The 23,908-nt window shown below is 40.8% G+C and overlaps 2 long non-coding RNA genes across 4 annotated transcripts in view; one reads left to right on the top strand and one right to left on the bottom strand.

Moving 5' to 3' along the window:
• Nucleotides 1-11,193, top strand: part of LOC122557509 (uncharacterized) — an 80,903-nt gene extending 69,710 nt beyond the window's left edge. For all 3 annotated transcript variants that reach the window (XR_015758638.1, XR_015758639.1, XR_015758640.1), the window contains one exon: nt 9,092-11,193. This is a non-coding gene — a long non-coding RNA (uncharacterized LOC122557509). The remainder of the gene's footprint in view (nt 1-9,091) is intronic.
• The window catches only part of LOC122557316 (uncharacterized), a 67,207-nt gene that overhangs the window by 22,815 nt on the left and 20,484 nt on the right, over nt 1-23,908 (bottom strand). The window lies entirely within an intron of this gene.

Genomic DNA, 23,908 nt, shown 5'->3' with positions numbered 1-23,908 from the left:
ATATTTCCCTCCCCACTCCTTTCCGCCTTCCGCAAAGACCGTTCCCTCCGTGACTACCTGGTCAGGTCCACACCCCCCTACAACCCACCCTCCCATCCTGGCACTTTCCCCTGCCACCGCAGGAACTGTAAAACCTGTGCCCACACCTCCTCTCTCACCTCTATCCAAGGCCCTAAAGGAGCCTTCCACATCCATCAAAGTTTTACTTGCACATCCACAAATATCATTTATTGTATCCGTTGCTCCCGATGCGGTCTCCTCTACATTGGGGAGACTGGGCACCTCCTAGCAGAGCGCTTTAGGGAACATCTCCGGGACACCCGCACCAATCAACCACACCACCCCGTGGCCCAACATTTCAACTCCCCCTCCCACTCTGCCGAGGACATGGAGGTCCTGGGCCTCCTTCACCGCCGCTCCCTCACCACCAGACGCCTGGAGGAAGAACGCCTCATCTTCCGCCTTGGAACACTTCAACCCCAGGGCATCAATGTGGACTTCAACAGTTTCCTCATTTCCCCTTCCCCCACCTCACCCTAGTTCCAAACTTCCAGCTCAGCACTGTCCCCATGACTTGTCCGGACTTGTCTGACCTGCCTATCTCCTTTTCCACCTATCCACTCCACCCTCTCCTCCCTGACCTATCACCTTCATCCCCTCCCCCACTCACCCATTGTACTCTATGCTACTTTCTCCCCACCCCCACCCTCCTCTAGCTTATCTCTCCAAGCTTCAGGCTCACTGTCTTTAATCCTGTTGAAGGGCTTTTGCCCGAAACGTCGATTTTGAGGCTCCTTGGATGCTGCCTGAACTGCTGTGCTCTTCCAGCACCACTAATCCAGATAATGCAATAACAGTAGACCCAATCAATACTTGAAGAGACAGATGAATTTTCACTTGGTTGAGAAACTCTTTGCCTGGTGCAGTTATCACTTTCAACTAAACTTGATCATAAACTGCTTCTGGATTAGAAGTGCTGCAAATGATACTAAACTTCATACTAATATCAGAGATGATTTGGACATCCAGCCTTAGGATGGAGAGACAGTTTTGTGAAGAGTAGATCATGCCTCACAGACCTTATTGAGTTTTTTGAGAAGGTGACCAAACAGGTGGATGGGGGCAAAGCGGTTGATGTGGTCTATTTGGATTTGAGTAAGGCATTTGATAAGATTCCCCATGGTAGGTTATTGCACAAAATACGGAGGCATGGGATTGAGGGTGATTTAGTGGTTTGAATCAGAAATTGGCTAACTGAAAGAAGACAGAGAGTGATGGTAAATGGGAAATATTCATCCTGGAGTTCAGTTACTAGTGGTGTACCACAAGGATCTGTTTTGAGTTGACTGCTGTTTGTCATTTTTACAAAATTACCTGGATGAGGACATAGAAGGATGGGTTAGTAAATTTACGGATGACACTAAGGTCAGTAGAGTTATGGATAGTGATGAAGGATGTTGTAGGTCACAGAGGGACATAGATAAGCTACAGAGTTGGGCTGAGAGGTGGAAAATGGAGTTTCATGTGGAAATGTGTGAGGTAATTCACTTTGGAAGAAGTAACAGGAATGCAGAGTACTGATCTAATGGTAAGATTCTTAGTAGTGTAGAAGATGGGCAGAGAGATCTCGGTGTCCAGGTACATAGATCCTTGAAAGTTGCTATTCAGGTTGATAGGGTTGTTAAGAAGGCAAACAGTGTGTTAGCTTTTATTGGTAGAGGGATTGAATTTCAAAACCATAAAGTCATGCTGCAGCTGTACAAAATTCTGGTGAGACTGCACTTGGAGTATTGCACACATTGCTGGTCATCACATTATAGGAAAGATGTGGAAGCTTCCAATAAGGTTAAGAGGAGATTTACTAGGATGTGGCCTAGTATGAAGGGAAGGTTTTATGAGGAAAGGCTGAGGGACTTGAGGATGTTTTTGGAGAGAAGAAGGTTGAGATGTGGCTTAATTGAGACATATAAGATAATCAGAGGGTTAGACAGGTTGGACAGCGAGAGCCTTTTTTCCTCGGATGGTCATGGCTAGCACAAGGGGTCATAGCTTTAAATTGAGGGGTGATAGATATAGGACAGATGTCAGAGATAGTTCCTTTACTCAGAGAGTAGTAGACTCGCCAACATCAAGGGCATTTAAATAGTAGTTGGATAGGCATATAGACAAGAATGGAATAGTGAAGGTTTGATGGGCTTCAGATTGGTTCCACAGGTTGGTGCAATATCGTACTGCACTGTAATGTCCTATGTTCTAAGATCATTGATGAAGCAGCTGAAGATCATTGGGCCCATGACAGTTCTCTGAGGAATTCCTGCAGTGATGATCCAGGATCTAAGTAATAGATGTCCAAACACCACAATCATCTTCCTTTCTGCAATGAATGACCGATGTAAAGAACTCCCTCCATCAGTCTGATCCCCTTTGACTCCAGTTTTGCTAGAGCTCCTAGTTGCCATACCTGGTCAAATGTTACCTTAAGAACAAAGGCATTTTCTCCATTCTCTACTCTTCACCACTATTGGACCAAGTTTGTAATGAGACCTGGAGTTGATTGGCCCTAATAAAATCTAAATTCAGGATTAGTAAGCTTCTTACTGCTGAGTAAATATCATTTGATAGTACTGTTGACAATTCCTTCCATCACTTTGTAATGTTCAAGTTTAAACTAATGTGGTGATAATTGGTTGGGTTAAATTTGCCCTGTCTTTTGTGGACAGGATATAAATGAGCAATGTCCCACATTGCTAAACTGATTCCACGGTAGTAACTGTGCTTGAGCAGTTTGGCTGGAGGCATGCTACTTCAGGAGAACAAGTCTTCTGTATTATTGCAGGAATATATAGGTAATATTGTTGTAGTGTATCAAGACCCCCAGCCTGAAGAATGTGTAATGCCATCAGCTATTAATATTTTGATATCATGTGCAATGAATTGAGTTGTCTGAAGACCATATATGATATTGAGATCATCAGGTCAAAAACATTGCTTGAGTTCCAGAAGTTACCAGGTCACCCATGAGAAGTTTCTGGTACTTGCTGCTCACTTTAGAATGGGGCAAACCTACACTTTTGTCTTCCTACTTACTGTTATAATGTTTGAGATTGCCATATCAGCAATCTGGGTGTTTGATGATTCTTGATAACAAGTACATCATAATCCAAGGATGTAGCAATAGAAGCCATTGTGATGTGAACTGAATATACTACCTTTTACTCATGCGACCTTCTCCAACCTTCCAGTTCTCAAATTGGGAAAAAAAATTATTTGCATTACGTCAGATTGTTAAGCTATCTATCTTTACTAACTGCTTGTGCAAAATGGCGGTCATATTCAAAACAGCTTTCAATACCATACTCAAAAATTAAGAAAAATTATAATTCAACCACATAAATGAGTTAATTTAGGTTTTTTTTCCTGTTTAATTTTCTGATTCTGATTGATAGTGGGGCAGGGAGGAGGGGAGAAAGATTCCCACATTAAGCTGAGCTTTCTTTGAAAAGACAATGATTACCAATATTCCAAAAGTTAACACATTTGCAAAGTATTTCATTGGTTGTAAGGCACGTTGAGCTTTCATGAAGTTGTGAATGATACCGCATAAGTACAAATTACTTTTGTCTCACTGGAGAATCTTCAAAATAACCTGTATTTCTTAAATTTTAGTTTCAACTACACAGCAGAATAACTTAATTTAATTCAGGAATTCCTGCAGGCAAAATAAACTAGAGTATAAATCATAACACAAACTAAAGCCTCTCCTCATTAAATGCAAAAGGAAAAGAAATCTCTTTGGGATTGAGCTGATCCAAGAACAAAAAGCAATGCAATAGAAATTTGCAGCAGAGATGTGATTTTATTTCAAACTCTACAATTGAGATTGACTAACTGGCATGACTCTAATGGAGTCAGAGGGCCATTTGGATCTGGAAAACCAATATTCTATTAAGTACTGGCTAGACAAGTATTAGGAATTATATCAGTGCTCTGTGCAGATAGGCCCTGTCCAATAGGTAGAAGCCACTCTTGCCAACATACAATTAAGCTGTCTGCCCTTATGAAAGTGACACCTGTCGTATTAAGCTAACATAATTTTCTCCTTAGTGAGTGTTTCGGTAACTGGTTTGCAAGTGTTAATAACATTGGTCTTTCTGCATGTGCCTGAGAGTTGGCAGATCAATGAAAACATAACTGATAATAACACTGCAGAAATGTGTAGCATTAGCTTATTCACCTGCAGACATTCTCAATACATTAACAACAACATATAGCAACTATGCATGACTGAAAGGTCATATAGTATTAATATAATTTTCTGAACTCTACATTGACCTGAAGAAAGCCAGTCAATAAGAACAGCCATCAATTCAGAGTTCTGGAGGAGTGCAAATTGAGAATGCTTTTACTGTTAAGTGCTTTAATCAACATTGTTGACATGAGATGTGCAGGTCATCTTCCTTTGCCTGCATTCTATTACAGAAATTATCTAGACTTGGTTAACAGTTGCCATTTCTCACCCACAAAAAAATATAGCTCATACCAATTTTTTTTCTAATTGAGTCCCATGGAAACAAGCCTGAAAGTGACAGGGCTGGGGGAATAAACATGAAGGACAGCTCCCAGTGTATTTCTATCCAGGGGCACTTTTCCAGTGCAGAATGGAAACCAAGCTGTCTGCCCAAACCAGGGAGGTAAGAAGTACAACGGTAATATTGTCATTGGATTAGGAATCTAGAGGCCAGGCAAAATCTGGGGGCATGAGTTTAAAAAGCTGCTGGTGAGTTTATGTGTAATTAATAAATCCAAAGACGCTAGGGATTACATCCACTACTATTATAATCTACCGTTGCGAATCCTATCTGGTTCACTAATGTGCTTTAGAGAAGGAAACCTGCCATCCTTACCTGGTCTGGCTTACATGCATCTTACATCCAGATCCACCACCATGTGATTGCCATTAACTGTCTTTGAGTGGCCTAGACAGCCAAGTAAATGTTTGAGAGCAAGTAGGGATATTCAACAAATGCTGGTCTTGCCAGCGACTGCCACATCCCATAAGAGAATAAAGAAAAATCAATCAATTAGTGCAATTAAAACCCCACTTGGGTGTCATTTTGCTCCAGCTTCAGTATTTTGTTAACATTGAAATGCCCCACTGTTATGATTTGGTGGCCACCTATACAACTGAAGAACCTCCCAATCAGAGCCAGAGGATTGATGCCCCAGCGATGTGACGATATGGATGAAAATTTGCAGCTGTTTGATAAATTGGAGGCATTTTCTCCAATCTATTACCCCTACAGCTTACAGCTTCCATATTCAAGTGGGCTTCTGATTAAGCCTGCAGCATTAGAGGCCCACTCTACAGCAAAGCAGACTCTTGCCAATTATCGAAGTCATCTTGCAGAAGGTTGCACTGCAGATATATTGATGACTTGAGCAGGCTTGAAATCCTCATTATGGGCCTAATGTCTGAATCCTGATGCCTGTCAGAAATTTCAGATGTAAATCTTCCATTGCTCATGACATTAAGGAATATTTATGTTTTCCTATGCAGAATCTAGATACCACTCCCAAGCCAGTACTGAAAGAAGAACAGCACCAGCCAGCAAGCTCAGCTCTACCAGCACTCACAGTACACCTCTAATGAGAAGCTGTCACAAGCCTCAGAAGTAGTATAATCAAGGCCTTCCTCCCTACCTTCCATGAGTACAGAAACATTCACCTCAGTGGATTATCTATCTAGCATATGTTGTGGAGGAACCGGTGTTGAACTGAGGTGGACAAAGTTAAAAATCACACAACACCAACAGGTTATAGTCCAACAGGTTTATTTGGAAGCACTATCTTTTGGTGTACTGTTTGACACTGTAATGTTTTGCTATAAATTCTGTGTCTTACGATCTTATACACCACAACCACCTGATGAAGGAGCAGTGCTCCAAAAGCCAGAACTTCCAAATAAACCTGTTGGACTATAACCTGGTGTTGTGTGATTTTTAATTCTATCTAGCATAGTCTCAGGTCAAATTTCCATTAGTACAGCACTAGCACAGACCTGTAGCAAGAGGAGGAAGAAATGGTCAAATTTTCTGACACTGAGGCACATGGAGAACAGGCTATTGATGGCATCATCTCAGATGATGAATATCTACATTACTGTGTTGATGAACATATACAATCATGGGAACATCTGGCAGATGTGCCAAAGATCATACACAGACCAAAGTGAAGGGTAGAGAAAACTGTTCAAGATCTGCTTGATGTCATGGCTCTGGCATGTGAGCACAAGGCTACCTCCATTTAACAGATGACAGCCATGAGGATCCAGGTCCTGAAGAAAAATCCATAACTACCATATATACAATGGGAACCTTCACTCATTGCTCAACTCATTAATGCAATCATTGACCACACAAGAGAGGACTGACTGATCTTAACCAGCCTCCAGGTTAAGATGGTTTATTCAGTATTACCATCAGCTGGGTTAATTATCTATTTGACATAAATGCAGTTGTTTACACAACAGTCTGTGGTCTTAATGACCCAAAGGGCAAGGGAGGTGCCATTGCACCCTCCAGGGAGGGGAGCAACAATAGCCGGACAGCCAGGGATTATCATCTTAGTCTACTGCCGACGTACCTGCCTCAACAGCTCCTCTCTGCCAGAGGCCTAAGTGCCTGCTTCAGGTCAAATAGAGGAGGTTGCACCCATGCAGGTGACACTCAGCAGCTAAGAGCACTTTAGTCTCCAGACCACCTGACAATGCCAAGTCAGCTGAGGCAATTCAAACTTCCTCAAGTTCAGTTGTAGATGCTGAGATGGCACCAAGGTACTATGGTAGGAAAAGTTAAATTTAAGAACACCAAACATTCAAGAACACATGGGTGTCAATCCTCTGCACAACGTTACTCTTGTGATGAAAGTTTAATATTATTTAGGAACTAAAGTAAGGGTAAATGAGGCTTTGGTTTTCAGTGTTATTTCAAAGTCTGATCGGTTTACTTTAACATAGGCTAAAAAAATCAAGTGAACAGTAAACTAAAGAGAGTTATTCCAAGAAATCGTTTAAGTTAAGCTAAATGACTCAACATGCTACCTGGTTAGAAAATTGCTGCTTATTATTGACTTTCATTTTAAGAACTAGTGGAGGGGAGGGAGGGGTCACAAGCAGGTTGAATTGAAATGAAAATACCCTTAAAAAGAGGATAGTTAGTTTTTTTCATAGACTTAATACCCACAGGACTAGAAAGAAGTCTTAAGCTATTTTGGCCATCCAAACCGACAGGTTTGTAAAAAGCCCTTAGCTTTTCTTACTGTTCAGTGGGGAAAGGTCAGTGAGATCACTTGGTTGTATGTCAGAAGATGAGACTGAGAGAATCTCATCCGAAGGATGTATAGAAAATCACCAACACGAAACTCTTGTGACCTCATCAGGGTGTGTAAGAATTTTTAAAGTGAAGATAGGAGAGATAATTCAGAAAAAGTGTTGAATCTTTCTTTTTGCTATTTGTGACAAGATCTTTCAAAACTGTCCATATATGCAATATATCACTTTGGCTTTCCTCATTTGTGTAATAAGTTCAGCTCAGGTCTGTTTGATTAAAAAAAAAGTATGAGCAGCCCAATGGGAAATGTCATTGACTGACCAACATGGTAACCAAACTGGAAAAGTAAATCTTATGATCTGTCAAGTTTTACTTGGGATTCTGGTTTATTCAGTATTACCATCAGCTGGGTTAATTATCCATTTGACATAAATGCAGTTGTTTACACAACAGTCTGTGGTCTCTTTCAATCTGTTAAAGCCTCTGTCTGTTTATACTTTGCTTGTAGACTACCTTAAATGCTGATGATCATTCTGAACGCTGAGACATGCACTATGTGCAGTAGCACAAAGAAAGGAACATACCCTCTGGAAAACGGAAACTTAATTTAGATAATTGGCTTTCAGGAGTCAGAGTCAATCAGCATTCTGTAGCAACTCTCTTTCTCAGTGATGGATGAATTTCTCTCGCCAATGTACATTTGAGTCATACAAACGCAGCCAGCATGTAACCTTGCTCTGGCCAAAAAAAAATAAGAGGTGCTGGGTGCCAAAAAAAATGAGTTTATAACTTATGCCAAATGAAGAAGCTTAATGTTTAAAACTTAAAGAACAAGCATTTCTTTGATGACAGGAAAACCTTTACATCAGCACTGGTTGATAATTCTGAGTGCTAAAAATATATTAATGCAAAGTCATTCACTCTAAAATCTAATGGCTATCACGTTCCTGTGAGCCTGTCTGCCCTATCCCACTACTGCCCTGGCTTCCTCAGCATTGTTAACATCAGCATTTGATTCCTCAACATCTGTCTCAAGAGTTCCCTTCTTCCTCATCTGAAGATACAAGTGGCTGGCCCAATTCCCCTTCTCACCACATTGCTGAGTTGGGATATGCAGGGCACAGGAAGTAATTACTAATCTGAAGACCCTCTCCAGCTAATACTGCAGTATTCCTCCTGAGTGATGTTGGGAGTGGAACTGCATCTTCAATAAGACCAATTGCCCATTCAGTGATGGTCTTTGTGGATAGATGGGCAACATTCTGGTACCGCTTGGCATCAATCTAATGGTATTGTGCTTGAATCCTTAGCCATGCCCTCCTAGTCACTCATGAGAAGTCCTGGAGATGAGGCAAACTTTTTCAGAACCTGAGAGAGTGCTGAATGTAATCCTTGTGATAGCTCCCCAATGGCAGTGCACATCTGCAGGAGATGTTGCCTGTTGTTTTTGGATGTTGAGGGAGGGAAATCCCTTCCTGCTCAGGAATCTGACAGGATGATGCTCTGGAGCTCCGAACATCAGGTGTGCAATGGTCCCTTGCACCTGAGAGGCCCCAGAAATAGTTGCAAATCCAGCTGCTTGGCCATTTGTGCTTTAAGGGCTCATGGGGAACAAGAAAAAGTAAATTACACTCCTCTATAGGGCAATGGCGAACTCATGAATGCACTCATGAGCTCCTGATTGAGAAATGATGCACATTTTCTTTGGTTGAGGTTTGAAAGGTGCCAATGGCTAGGAAATTCAATATTGCTATGATTTTCAGTTCCAGGCACAGTTCTTCAACTTCTTCAGCAAACCACTGCTGACCTTTTGGATGAAAGGAGCAAGATCATCCCTCAACATTTAAAATTGTCACCAAGCAGAATGCAAAACGATCACCAAATCCAACCAAAAACCATCCAAACCATCAAACTACAGGATCCAAATATGATTGACTTTAATTTGGGATTTTTGAAAAAGTTAACCTCCCCTCATTCTTTGTAACTTAATTCTGTACATTTGTGTGAGTAAATCTTTTGAATGTATGTGTGAGTTGGAATTTTAAAAATTATTTTGCAGGTATAATAAATGCAATTTCCTCTTCTTTTAAAACTTACAAGAAAACCTGCCACCACATGTCCTTTGCAGTCACAGCACTTAAATAGTTGAACAGTCACTGAATTAGAAAGCAAATTCTTCTAAAAACACTAGTTGCAGTCAACTGAGTGCTATACAGAGGGCAGCCATTCTAGTATATTTCATCTAACTGTAACACTTAATAGCACAGGAAGAATGACTTACATATAGAGGTTGTAACTATGTTAAAAAAAATCTCTCAGAGAATTATCTATAGTTCATCTTTATTTCTTTACTAATGAGTTAATATCTGTAAAGCTTTACTTTTCATCTCAACATCATTGGAAAACACTGAATCTCACTGGTTTTTAGTATAACAATACAATCTACTGTATAACAACATAATCAAGACTGCTCGAAAACATTTGTACACATCCTTACATATAACGTTCTTTCAATAAGTGAACAGAACTCCATTCCCTTCTCCAGCAACCACTGAGGTTCGAAAGGGAGGAGGAGTACATGGCATATCTGAGAAATATGCTTCTCAGGATATTAAAGACAGATAGCAGTAAGGAACCAGAGCTTCATTTAGTTTAGATTTACCTGTATAACATTGCTTATGGGGATTTACAGGAACTCGCAGCCATAACATGAGTAGAATTACGCCCTTGCACAATCATCGTGATTTACCCTGCCCCTGCAGGTGTATATAAGAAAGGATTCATTCAGCAACCTAAAGAATGGTGGTTTCACTTTTTGACCAATGTTTTAACTTTTTATTTGCCACTTGGGAACTTGTGTTCCATTATTTCAGAGACAGCTGTAGGATGGAGTTTTATTTCTCACTCAAATTCTATGCTTTATGCAGCGAATTGTGACCTCAGTCCAAGGATGTGCAGGTTAGATGGATTGGCCATGGTACATATGGGTTTATGAGGATAGGATGAAGGATTTGGTCTGGGTGGGATGCTCTTTGTAAGGTCAGTGAAGTCATTGGGAAGATTGGCCTCTTTCACATTGTAGATATTCTATGATTCTCAATCACAGCTAGTTCAGGATCAAGTAAAAAGTTTAAAAATCTCAAACCAACCCAATCCTCCTCCAATCCCTTCATTTCCATGTTTACCGGCAACCAAACATTTCCCTTGACTGAATTGGTCATTTTATAAAAAGGTTGGGAGTCTCCTGTTAAATTGCCTTCCAGGTCCAATCTTGGCTGCTCTGAGTTCCCAGGCCTCAGAAACTTGGCAATTCAAAGAAGGCAATGAATTTGGGAAAAGTAGGTGCCATTACAGCATGGCTTGTGGTCCGTGGCTTGTGTGCTTTCTGTGGAGCTTCAGGATTAAAGACTTCTCTCCCTGGCCCACCACCCAAATGGGTATTTGAATCCTCATCCAGGGTCAGAGAATGTAACCTCTCCCAGGTTTGAGCACTCGTCCTCCAAGTCAGCGATTGGAGCCTCACCCGGGATCTCACTGGGACCCCCAACCACCAGCAGTAGCTGCAGTCTCTTTCTGAAGCCTCTGCAGCTTCAGAACACTCCCCCACCTAACTGGGAGCCAAGCTGCCAATCAGTCTGCTTTGAAATGGTGATCATGTAAAAAAAAATACACAGTACAAAAATATACCCACTCAAAAACCTAATTCTTTCAATCTCACAGTTCCATCTACTCCATCAAGTAGATGTGAAAGATCACATGGTTTTTTTTTGAAGAATAGAAAGAGGAATATTTCTTCATGTGCTTTTCAAATCTATCCCTCAACCAACATAAGAAAAACAGATCATCTCATTATTGTCACAATTGTTTTGTCGCATCTTGTGATGCAGAAATTGTCTGCTCTAATTATTGTACTACAGTGACAACACTTCAAATTATTTCATTGGCAATAAAGCATTTTGGAATTTTCTGTGGCAGCAAAAGGCAGTGTGTGTGTGCAAGGTTTTGATTGCGATTTTCCAGGCTATAAACAGCAGGATTGGATGTGAGAGGGAAAAATAAAGGGTGTTGTGCCCATCACAATGGCACTTTACTGAAGATAGTGGGTATCCCATACATCCAACAGCTAACTGAGCCCTTTAAGTGAATAGTTTAGGAATACTCCCTGAACATTCACTCAGTATTTTACAATGGTAGTTATGGGATGATGGTGTTGCTGCTAGGGCAACATTTATTGCCCATCTCTATTTAAGAGTCAACCACATTGTTGTGAGTCTGGAGTCACATATAGGCCAGACCAGTTTAAGGATTGTCAGTTTCCTCCTCTAAAGGATATTAATGAGCCAGGCAGGTTTTCCTGACAATCAACAGTGGAATCGTGGTCATCATTAGACTTTTAATTCCAGTTTTTATTTTCCTTACTGAATTCAAATTCTACCATCTGCTATGGCAGGACTGGAACCTAGATTCCCAGAATATTATTGGGGTCTCTGGATTCACAGTCCAGTGATAATACTACTAGGCCATCACCTCCCTTCTCTCCAGGGTTGACTCTCTGCCATGTCAGCAAACCATCTGTTAAATCCTGGTAGAGTCCCCACTGACTTTGAGGTATGTAGGGAAGCGGTGTTGGAAATTCTGAAAAGGGTGAATAGATAAGTCCCCTAAGCCTGATGGCATTTATCCTAGGATTCTCTGGGAAGCAAGGGAGGAGATTGCAGAGCCATTGGCCTTGATTTTTATGTCCTCGTTGTCTACAGGAGTAGTGCCAGAAGACTGGAGGCTAGCAAATGTGGTTCCCTTGTTCAAGAAGGGGAGTAGGGATAACCCTAGTAACTATAGGCCGGTGAGTATCACTTCTGTTGTGGGCAAAGTCTTAGAGAGAATTGTAAGGGATACGATTTATGAACATCTGGATAGGAATAATGTGATCAAGGATAGTCAGCATGGTTTTGTGAAGGGCCGGTCATGCTTCACAAACCTTATTGAATTCTTTGAGAAGGTGACTAAGGCGGTGGACGAGGGGAAAGCGGTAGATGTGGTGTATATGGATTTTATTAAGGCGTTTGATAAGGTTCCCCATGGTAGGCTACTTCAGAAAATACGGAGGTATGGCATTGAGGGTGAGTTGGAGGTTTGGATTAGGAATTGGCTGGCTGGAAGAAGACAGAGGGTAGTAGTTGATGGTAGAGGTTCATCTTGGAGTGCCGTTACTAGCGGTGTTTTGGGACCATTGCTGTTTGTCATTTTTATAAATGACCTGGAGGAGGGGCTAGAAGGTTGGGTGAGCAAGTTTGCGGATGATACGAAAGTCGGAGGAGTTGTTGACAGTGAGGAAGGATGTGGCAGGTTACAGCGGGATATAGATAAGCTGCAGAGCTGGGCAGAAAGGTGGCAAATGGAGTTCAATGTAGCTAAGTGTGAGGTGATTCACTTTGGTAAGAGTAACAAAAAGATGGGGTTCTGGGTTAATGGTCGGATACTTGGTAGTGTGGATGAGCAGAGGGATCTTGGTGTCCATGTACACAGATCTTTGAAAGTTGCCACCCAGGTAAATAGTGCGGTGAAGAAGGCATATGGCGTACTGGCTTTTATTGGTAGAGGAATTGAGTTCCGGAGTCCTGAGATCATGTTGCAGTTGTATAAGATTCTGGTGCGGCCGCACCTGCAGTATTGTGTGCAGTTTTGGTCGCCATACTATAGGAAGGATGTGGAGGCACTGGAACGGGTGCAGAGGAGGTTTACCAGGATGTTGCCTGGTATGGTAGGAAGATCATATGAGGAAAGGCTGAGGCACCTGGGGTTGTTTTCATTGGAGAAAAGAAGGTTTAGGGGTGACTTGATAGAGGTGTACAAGATGATTAGGGGTTTAGATAGGGTTGACCGTGAGAACCTTTTTGCACGTATGGAGTCAGCTATTACGAGGGGGCATAGCTTTAAATTAAGGGGTGGTAGGTATAGGACAGATGTTCGGGGTAGGTTCTTTACTCAGCGAGTCGTGAGTTCATGGAATGCCCTGCCAGTAGCAGTGGTGGACTCTCCCTCTTTATGGGCATTTAAGCGGGCATTGGATAGGCATATGGAGGATAGTGGGCTAGTGTAGGTTAGGTGGGCTTGGATCGGTGCAACATCAAGGGCCAAAGGGCCTGTACTACGCTGTATTCTTCTATGTTCTATGTTCTATGACTCACGAGAAGGGCCCTCCTGATGTTGCACCCTAAGGCCCACAGACATCATGGAGCTATGCCTTTAAAGATAATGGGCTTTTGTCTCACCAACAACTCCCACTACACCCTCCGCGTCCATCTCACTGGGGCCTGTCTGACATTTTATGATATATTTTATAGAGCTATTGTACAAATCAGCCATTCTAGAACTGACCCTTGGGGAACACTGTCATGTACTATCTCCAACAGTTACCATGGCTTAAAACTGAAAAAAAAAATGAGAATGCTGTAAATCAGAAACAAAAACAGAAATTGCTGGAAAAGCTCAGCATGTCTGGCAGCATCTGTGTAGAGAAATCAGAGTTAAAGTTTCAGGTCAAGTGGTCCTCCCTCAAAACCATTTACCATGACTTGTTGTTTTCTGTTATTAAACCAGTTTTCACTAAAGCTGACACTCTACTATTTCATGAGCCACAACCCGTAAGCTAATCCTTTGTGTGTCATTTGTCAAACCCATTTCTTAAAATTGATATAGACAATGTCGATCACTTTCCCTACATCAACCATCTCTGTTGCTTCAAAAAATTCAATTATCTTAGTCAAGCCTTTTACAGATCCGTGTTGAGTTTTCTTAATGAACTCATCACTCTGACACTAGGAATCAGCCTTGGGAATCTCCTTTGAACAGCCTCCAGTGCCAGAAAATCCATTCCTTTTTAGACAGTGTACATTGCAACACTGACTACAATTGTAACAAGGCTACCCTGTTTTTAAACTCTTAGCAATAAAGTTCAAAATTCCATTTGTCTTCTTAATTACTTAAGGCACCTGCACACTAACTTTTTGTGTTTCATGCATAAGAGCACAGAAATCTCTATGTTGGACTTTTGTTGCAGTCTCTCTTCATTTAAATCATAGTCTGCCTTTTGATTCTTCGGACAAAAGTGCACACCTCACACCTACATTGAATTCCACCAAGTTTTTGCCCACTCATTCAAACTATTTATATCCCTTTCCAGATCCTTTATGTCCTCATCACAATATGCCATATCACTACTATTATATCACTAGCAAATTTGGATAAATTAAACCCTGTTCCCTCCTCCAAGTCATTAATATAGACAGTAAATCATTGAGGCTTGAACTCTGACCCTAGTGCCTGTCCATTATTTATGCCTTTTCAAACTGAAGAAGACCCAATAATCCTAACTCTCTGATTTCTGTTTGTTAACCAATTCTCAATCCATGTCAATCCATGGTTAGCACTGCTGCCTCACAGCGCCAGAGACTTGGGTTCAATTCCCGCCTCAGGCGACTGACTGTGTGGAGTTTGCACGTTCTCCCTGTGTCTGCGTGGGTTTCCTCTGGGTGCTCCGGTTTCCTCCCACAGTCTAAAGATGTGCAGGTCAGGTGAATTGGCCATGCTAAATTGCCCGTAGTGTTAGGTAAGGGGTAAATGTAGGGGTATGGGTGGGTTGCGCTTCGGCGGGGCGGTGTGGACTTGATGGGTCAAAGGGCCTGTTTCCACACTGTAAGTAATCTAATCTAATCTAATCTAAAAAAAATTACCCCCAAATCTGTGAGCTCCTATCCCGTATAATAATCTTATATGTGGCACCTTGTTGAATGCCTTCTGAAAATCTAAATACACTACATCTAGCAGTTTCCTTTATCAACTATGTTATAATCTCAAACCACGATAAAAAGCAGAATTCAATTGATGCCACAGGGGTTATTTATGCATGGTCATGAAACTATATATGTGCAATTGACTATAGGCTGCATCTTGAGTGGAGAACAAATACTCCATTGAAGAAATTCTTCAGTACTTACTCTTCATTGCAGCAACCTAGTTATAAATATCTCTGTCCAACAAAGGAGAGAGAGTGTAGTGTACTAGTAATGTTAATGCAATCTAGTAGCAAAAGGTCCAAGCTATTCTGGACACAGGTTCAAGTTACATTGCAGCAGTTGGTAACTGTAATTGAAATCTGGTCTCAGTAATTGTGACCATGAAACTGTCATTATTATAAAAAGGCTTCTGTTTCACTATTGCTCTTTAGCTGACAAACTCTGCTATCCTTACCTCATCAGTCCTATGTATCACTCCAGATGCATGATAATTTGATTGACTCTTGATGGCCCACTGAAATGATCCACCAAGTCACTTGATTCAAGGACAATTAGGGTTGGGCAACAAATGCTGGCTTTACAGCAGTGTCTACATCCCATGAAAGAATGATAAAAACATCTGTAGGTGCAACTTACAAATTGTGGGTAGCACAGTGGTTAGCACTGCTGCCTCACAGCGCCAGAGACCTGGGTTCAATTCCCGCCTCAGACAACTGTCTGTGTGGAGTTTGCACATTCTCCCCGTGTCTGCGTGGATTTCCTCCAGGTGCTCTGGTTTCCTCCCACAATCCAAAAATGTGCGGGTTAGGTGAATTGGCCATGCTTAATTGTCCGTAGTGTTAGGTGTAGGAGAACGGGTCTGGGTGGGTTGCTCTTCAGAGGGTTGGTGTGGACTTGTTGGGCCGAAGGGCCTGTTTCCACACTGTAAGTAATCCAATCTATTTCCAATATGCTGTTGTCATGCATTAACAGATCCAAGAAAAAATAGGGCAAATGATATTAAAACAATGTTGTGGAGGCTGTTTTTATTATGCTATTTTGATCTGAGATTGTTACAAATTTGAGAGACTCCAGTTTTCAGTTATGCTTCCAATTATTTCACTTCACTGAAAAAAATGTGGCAACTTGTTCAGTGCATTTTTAAAAAACACTTTCAGAATACCTCTACAGCTACATTTGCAAGCAACCCAAAAGATTTGATAATACTCTCTATGTATACATTCATGTCACACGAGTTGGGAAACCATATATTGCAGTCAACAATCCAACTGCACCAGAAATGCATTTGCAACATTGAGTGCTTTGCACAATAGCAAGGAGGATGTACTCCATTTAGCCACTTAAATTTTCATATTAATACATTGTCATTGGCTATAAAGTACCATGAACAATTTAAATGTATAGTTTACTAACTTTGACCTGAAAAATCATTTCTACGAGATATCGATTAGTGTGTTTGGGGAGAGCTAATTCTTATTTTTTAGATTTTTTTAGATTACTTACAGTGTGGAAACAGGCCCTTCGGCCCAACAAGTCCACACTGACCTGCCGAAGCGCACCCACCCAGACCCATTTCCCTACATTTGCTCCTGCACCTAACACTACGGGCAATTTAGCAAGGCCAATTCACCTGACCTGCACATCTTTGGACTGTGGGAGGAAACCGGAGCACCCGGAGGAAACCCACGCAGACACGGGGAGAATGTGCAAACTCCACACAGTCAGTCGCCTGAGGCGGGAATTCTTGTTTGAATTACAAATCAAATACTTTCCTATTAGATATTTAAAATTCAGTGTTGCAAGGATAACATCAGCAGAGCAGCATCTGCCTATGACACAACCACATCTACATTGACATCAGATGAGTGCAGATAGGTGAATAGATTAATATTACAAAATGTTGCAACTCTAACCATAAAAGTTGCTTCCTTAATATGTGTGTTTCTAGTGCTGCTGATGCTATCACAAATCTGAATGGCATTCGAACCATTTGTTCAAGCTGTGGTGTGGATTGCAGCTGATGCCATTTTGGGAAGGGTGTTAGTGTGATTGCAGGAAATATGCCGTGAAAGAATTCAGTGGAGACAGACTGTGATATCAGTCAACGTGTAACATTGCTTTAGCCATGCTATATATTACTTCAATGCTTCAGCAAATGTCCTGTCTCAACATTCACATGCATTTAAAAGACAATGATCCAAGCCCTGTGATATTTACAGGGATCATCAATAGTGATCCATTTGCGAATTAATTTCTCCTAGTTACTCCCGAGTTAGTGGAAGTGCTGGTGGTTTGTGGTGCTGATTACTGTTCTTGCAGTCTAAAGGGAGAGTTGCAGCAAATGATGAAGGCCCTAGTTCTCAAAACAAAGTCCTGCTCAAGTCATATGTGCCCAATCATGGCTATTGTAGTTTCTATCCTCCTTGGCTTGAAGCATAACTGGAAAAGTAAACAGAAACAACCCAAAGAATGTCAAGCTTCTTGATGAAGGAGGAGGAGAAACGAAAGAAGGGCTACAGCTGGAGACCATAGCCACGCAGCGTCTTCAAAGGAAATTCTCCCTAAGAAGGGAGCAGTCTTAATTTATCCAGACCCACTGAAATCTGCTAGCTGTTGCAGGTAGACACAAAGATTAAGAGCAGAGTGAATGACTATGGGAATGAACTTCGCTCTGCGGACTGTCTCCAGGTTAGAGCAGGCAACATAGAGTCATAGAGATACACAGCACAGAAACAGATCCTTCGATCCAACTTGTCCACGCTGACCAGATATCCTATATAAATATAGCTCGATTCGCCAGCATTTGGCCCATTTCCCTCAAAACCCTGCCTATCGAGATGCCTTTTTAATGTTGAAATCGTACCAGCCTCTGCCACTTCCTTTGACAGCTCATTCCATCCACGCAACACCCTCTGTGTAAAGAGGTTGCCCTATAGGTCCCTTTTGTATCTTGCACCTCTCACCTTAAACCTAAGCCCTGTAGTTTTGGACTCACCTATTATGGGGAAAAGACCTTGCTTATTTACTCTATCCATGCCCCTCATGATTTTATAAATGTCTGTAAAGCCACTGCTCAGCCTCTGACACTTGAAGGGAAATAGCCCCAGCCTATTCAGTCTCTCCCTATAGCTCAAATCCTCCAATCCTGGCAACATGCTCGTAAATCTTTTCTGAACCCTTTCAAGTTTCACAACATCCTTCCTACAGCAAGGAGAACAGAACTGCACACAATGCTCCAAAAGTAGTCCAGCCAATGTCCTGTACAGCTGCAACATTACCTCCCAACTCCTATACTCAGTGCACTTACCAATAAAGGAAAGCATACTAAACACCTTCGCTATCCTATCTACCTGCGACTCCACTTTCAAGGAGCTATGAATCTGCACTCCAAGATCTCTTTGTTCAGCAATATTCCTCAGGACTTTACCATTAAGCGTGCAAGTCCTGATTTGTCTTTCCAAAATGCAGCACCTCACACTTATCTAAATTAAACTCCATCTGCCACTCTTCAGCCCATTGGCCCATCCGATCAAGATCCTGTTGTACTCTGAGGTAATCTTCTTCGCTGTCCACAACACTTCTAATTTTAGTATCATTTGCAAACTTACTAACCCTACCTCCTATGTTCACATCCAAATCATTGATATAAATGACAAAAAGCAGTGGACCCATCATCGATCCCTGTGGCACACAGCTGGTCACAGGCCTCCCATCTGAAAAGCAACCCTCCACCACCAGCCTCTGTCTCCTAACCTGGAGCCAGTCCTGAATCTGAATAGTTAATTCTCTTTGTATTCCATGTGATTGAACTTTGCTAACCAGTCTATCATGAGGAACCTTATGCCTTACTGAAGTCCATACAGATCACATCCACCACTCTGCCTCATCAGTCCAACATATAGCAGTTGGCCACTCATTGCTGTTTATCAGAGGTTAATGATGATCCATATGTAAAGGAAACCTCAAGAGTGAGCATGCAGCTTCAGTAGAATAGTAGCTTCCCCATGGTGCAGACGATATTGACTGCAGGCACCGTACTTTTTAGGTGCTTCCTGATAGTTCAGAGATATACAGCAATGGCAAAGGTTTTCAATCCCTCTCTGTCTAACTTGAGTGGGATGTTCAACCAATCACGCAGAACAATGTACCCTGGCAGCAATCCTGATGCCTTTATTCTGTACCAGTCTGCTGTAACATCAGCTTTTCACAGCATCACAGAATTGTTATAGTGCAAAAGAAGGCCATTTAGCTGATGGCATTTGTATCATTCCTCCAAATGGGCAACATGACCAACTCACCCTTTTTCATAACCTTGCACACTATTTCTATTTAAATAATCATTTAATGTGCTCTTGAATACCCTAATTAAACCTATCCCACTACATTTACAGGCAGTGCATTCCAGACACAAACCACCTGTTGTGTAAAAACGCATTTTCTTACATTGCATTTACTTACTTTGCGAATCACTTTAAATCTGTGCCCTCTTTTCTTTTTATGAATGGGAACATTCTCCCTATCCACTCTGTCCAAACCTCTCTTGATTTATAAATTCAAACAGTTCTCCTCTAAGGCTTCCTTCTCAAATCTATCTTCATAAGTGAAGTTCCTCGTTCCCAGAACCATTGTTGTAAATCTATTCTGAACACGCTCCATCTGTTACCACTCAGCTCCATCACCCTTGCTAAACAGTGGTCCAAGAACTGTACACAATACTCTAGCTGAGGTCTGATTAGTCTCTTATGCAACCTCCTTGCTTTTGAACCCTAAGTCACTATTAATAAAGCCCAGAATATTATGTGTTTTATTTACTGCTCTCTCCATCCGTCATGCAGTTCTGAAGATGGGTCACTGGATCTGAAACATTAACTCTGATTTCTCTCCACAGGAAAAACTCAGCAGATCTGGAAGCATCTACATAGAACATAACAACGCAGTACAGACACTACAAATGTTCTATATTCTACTTAGATGTTTCCAGACCTGCTGCGTTTTTCCAGCAATTTCTATTTTTGTTTCTGATTTTCAGCATTCGCAGTTCTTTTGCATTTTTTTTAAGTCCAGCTGTAAAAGTGTCTCCTTTCGTATTGAATGAGACATACAGTGATATGGAAAATTCTAGTGCACACACTTGAAGAACACTTACTTCTCTTTTCCCTTAATACTACCAGTATCTATCTCCAAGGTAATTAAAGTCCACCATTATAACTATTCCATAACAATGGCATGTTTTTGTAACTTCCTCACAGATTTGTTACTCTACATCTTTCTCACTAACTGGTGATCTGTAGACTACGTTGAGCAATGTAATTGTAGTACTATTTATTCTTTAGCTCTGGCCAAATTGATTGTGTCCTTGAACCTTCTGAGTTATCTTCTTTCTCTTGTACTGCAATGTTCTCCCAGTATCCTTTCTTTTTTGTGAACATCCTACATCTATGAATAAAGCCCAGTTCTGCCCTTCCTTCAGTCAGGTCTCTAATTGCCACATTGTCATAATTTTACATGATAATCTGTGCCCACAATTTTATTTCCTCTATAAAAGTAAATTACTGCAGATGCTGGAATCTGAAACCAAAAGAGAAAATGCTGGAAAATCTCAGCAGGTCTGGCAGCATCTGTAAGAAGAGAAAAGAGCTGACATTTCGAGTCTAACTGACCCTTTGTCAAAGGCTTTGACAAAGGGTCAGTTAGACTCAAAACCTCAGCTCTTTTCTCTCCTTACAGATGCTGCCAGACCTGCTGAGATTTTCCAGCATTTTCTCTTTTGGTATCTTATTTCCTCTACTCTCTGCATTCACATTCATGCAATGTAACCATAACTTAAACTATTTCAATTACCCTCTTACGTCAACTCTGCTTATTAGATTAGTTTTTTTCTCTATCCTAGTGCTATCTTTCTCCCTCACTACGTCATACTGTCTGGTATTACTTTCAAATATTCTCTCCTGGGTTCCACATCCTTGCCAAATTAGTTTAAGTTCTATTCAACTGCACCAGTGAGGAATTCAGTCCCAGCTCTGTTCAGGTTTGGCACATTTGGCTTATACAGATGGCACCTCCACGGAGCTCATCCCAATGTCCCAAAAATTTCTCTTGCACATCTTTCCAGCCATACATCCATCTGTCTTGTCCTCCTCTTTCTGCACTCACTTAATGTCATGTACATGTTGTTAATAACTAGTATTTCAGGAGACCTTGGAATCTGGTATAAGTTTATATTAAGAATGGAAGAACTCGTTCTAAAACAGGAAGTTTGAGTGTTACCTCCGTCTCAAAGATCACATTGCACATCAAAATCCCAGTGCCTATTTTTGGATCTTGTCCAATTTTGAGGCCCTAATCTCTTATCCTAATTTTGGTGCCAACATTAAAACAGGCACAGGAAGGCTGGCCACTGGTGTAATTGAAAGGGACTGCAAAGTCCAACTACTGGTAGCAGCTTTCAGAAGGCTACTTTAAAGGATATTTTAGCTCTATTTATATGACAGCAGGAAAGGCCTTCAGTGAATAGGTTATTTTATTTCAGTCAAAACGTGAGCAATGAGATAAACAAGAAAAACAGGCTCATTTTTAAAGGACTCATTGGGAATCCAGCAGTCTGAGCCTGAGTAAAAACGGCTGATGCTCATATGGAATAAACATAATGTAAAGATCCCAAACTGCTTGGATCAGAGTTAATTCAGCCAAGAGTAATTGCAAACATATTTCACTAATTTTGCAGAAGCAGTAAAGATAATATTTCCACCTTTGTGTACACGATCATCACTAGAAAATCAAAAGTATTGCACATTTAGTGCACCTTTCAGTCAACAGCATTCAAATAATCTTGTTGCCATTTCAGCACACTTTAGCAGTCAATATCTTGTTTCAGTTATAATAATTAGAAGTTGTGTTGTCAACTACCACATCAAGCAGACATGCTGCTTTTGTAACGTTCCACACAGGAAAAAAGTTTACCATGCACGTGGAAGAGCTTTGGGCTTGTTGCACAGTTTCTGGCATCTACATAAATTACACATTTTTCAGGCCTCTGTACCTGTGGCTTTTACCTTGGTTTTCATGCATCTGTCCTGATTGGTGCAAGAAGGAAAGCATGCGTTTTCTTTCAGTAAAAATTTCTAAAAAGTGCTGAGAGACAAAAACTATAAGAATTTCACCACTTTGATTCAATCCAATTGGGATACAGGATATGAATAATTTAAGATATGACATACGGCAAGCAGAGCAGGTTAGTGAGGAAGACCACCCCTTAGCAGAATTTCTACATTAAAAACAATCAATGAGAATTCAAATTACTCATCCAACCCAAATTCCCCTGCTAATCCCATAAAATTTAATCCAATTAAGTAGTCTATTGAGTAGCTCTTGATCAAAGCTTTTTCGACAAGCCTGGTGTACAAAGAGCTTCTGTTATCACACCAGCTGAGCAACATTCTTTAAAAACTGGCAAAGGCACACAAACGTATTTTCTCAAACCCATGTTAAGTCTCTCTTATGTCACCATCTCAAACAAGTTGTCGTAAGGTGAGTCTTGCACTGCTTTCCTAATGATCCCCTTCAGCAATTTATCTACATCTCAAATTAAGCCTGTATTTTCCAAGCTTTTCACCTTTTTTTCTGTGCTGAGCACTGAAACTCAATTAAGCATTTGTTCAAGAGAAAGGGGTGAATAACATTTCAAGCTGTGGATTACATGTTTTAAGATTTTACAGAAAAGTGAAAGCCATTTTCAGTAACTGTCATGATCTTTAACATTTAGAACCAGACATCAAAATTTAATGAAGGAACACATCAATACAACAGTTTTTCATACCTTACATCCTGTGATGAAATCTGTGACATTGAATCTGTGGTTTGAAACTGAAATTCATACAAAAATATGTTCAAAAGCTAAAGGTGTCTGGGCATATACTCTCCTTTTTTAAAATGGTGCTTTATCTAATGACATGTTGTACAGGTATCTGTTGCATCTTATTCGTTTTAAACCTGTACCTTCTTGATTTGTACAGAGTTTTTCAAACAATAGGAATCTGCTATTTCACACATCCTGGGAGAACATTTGTGGCAGGTCCATGTTTATCCACAAAACATCCATTTCTAATGTACAAGTAAGGCTGTGAAGAAAATTCTGTACTAGAAGCATGAATCTGTTCTCTTTTCAAATCCCAATAGATATTTCTAGCATTTTCTGATTTTGTTTCACATTTCTAGCAGTGCAGTTTTTTAAAAATTTTAATCTAAACTAACATACATTAACAGTTCTTCACTTTGAAAATTAGCTTGCAAGATGTGACATGTTCAGTAAGAAAGGTGTTAAACTAAAGAGCGTAATGGTAAAAATGCAAGAAGAAAATGACTAACAGTTATATGCGAGATAGAACATCTACCGGTACAAAAGATCACACATACATCCAGGGCTCATTGAGTGTGTGAAACCAGATGGGGCTGTATGTTTCGTAACAAACATCACGTGTTTTACACTTCTTACGTGGGCTTCAAAATGCTTCATTTTATTTTCACAGTTAGATTGAAAGGATTATAAAAGTAATCTCAACAGAAAGACAATAAGATCTCAACAGAGTGAATTAGCCACCAATAGATTTACTGTTACCCCTTTTATTGTTTTACGATTCTTATGCTTAGAGTTACATATTATTTCTTCCCATTATCTCCTTGCACCTTGAAAATTTATGGATTTGTGCTGCTGTATAACTTCATGGGTACTTGGTTACAAATCTGGTGTTCTCCAAACACTATTAATATATGATGTCAAACAATGAG

The sequence above is a fragment of the Chiloscyllium plagiosum genome, unplaced genomic scaffold, assembly GCF_037043375.1.
Source record: "Chiloscyllium plagiosum isolate Xiang-an unplaced genomic scaffold, Cpla_swu_hap1 HiC_scaffold_11, whole genome shotgun sequence".
In the NCBI taxonomy this organism is placed as follows: Eukaryota; Metazoa; Chordata; class Chondrichthyes; order Orectolobiformes; family Hemiscylliidae; genus Chiloscyllium; species Chiloscyllium plagiosum.
The sequence above is the reverse complement of the archived record's forward strand: the minus strand, read 5'-3'. Positions and strand labels throughout refer to the sequence as shown.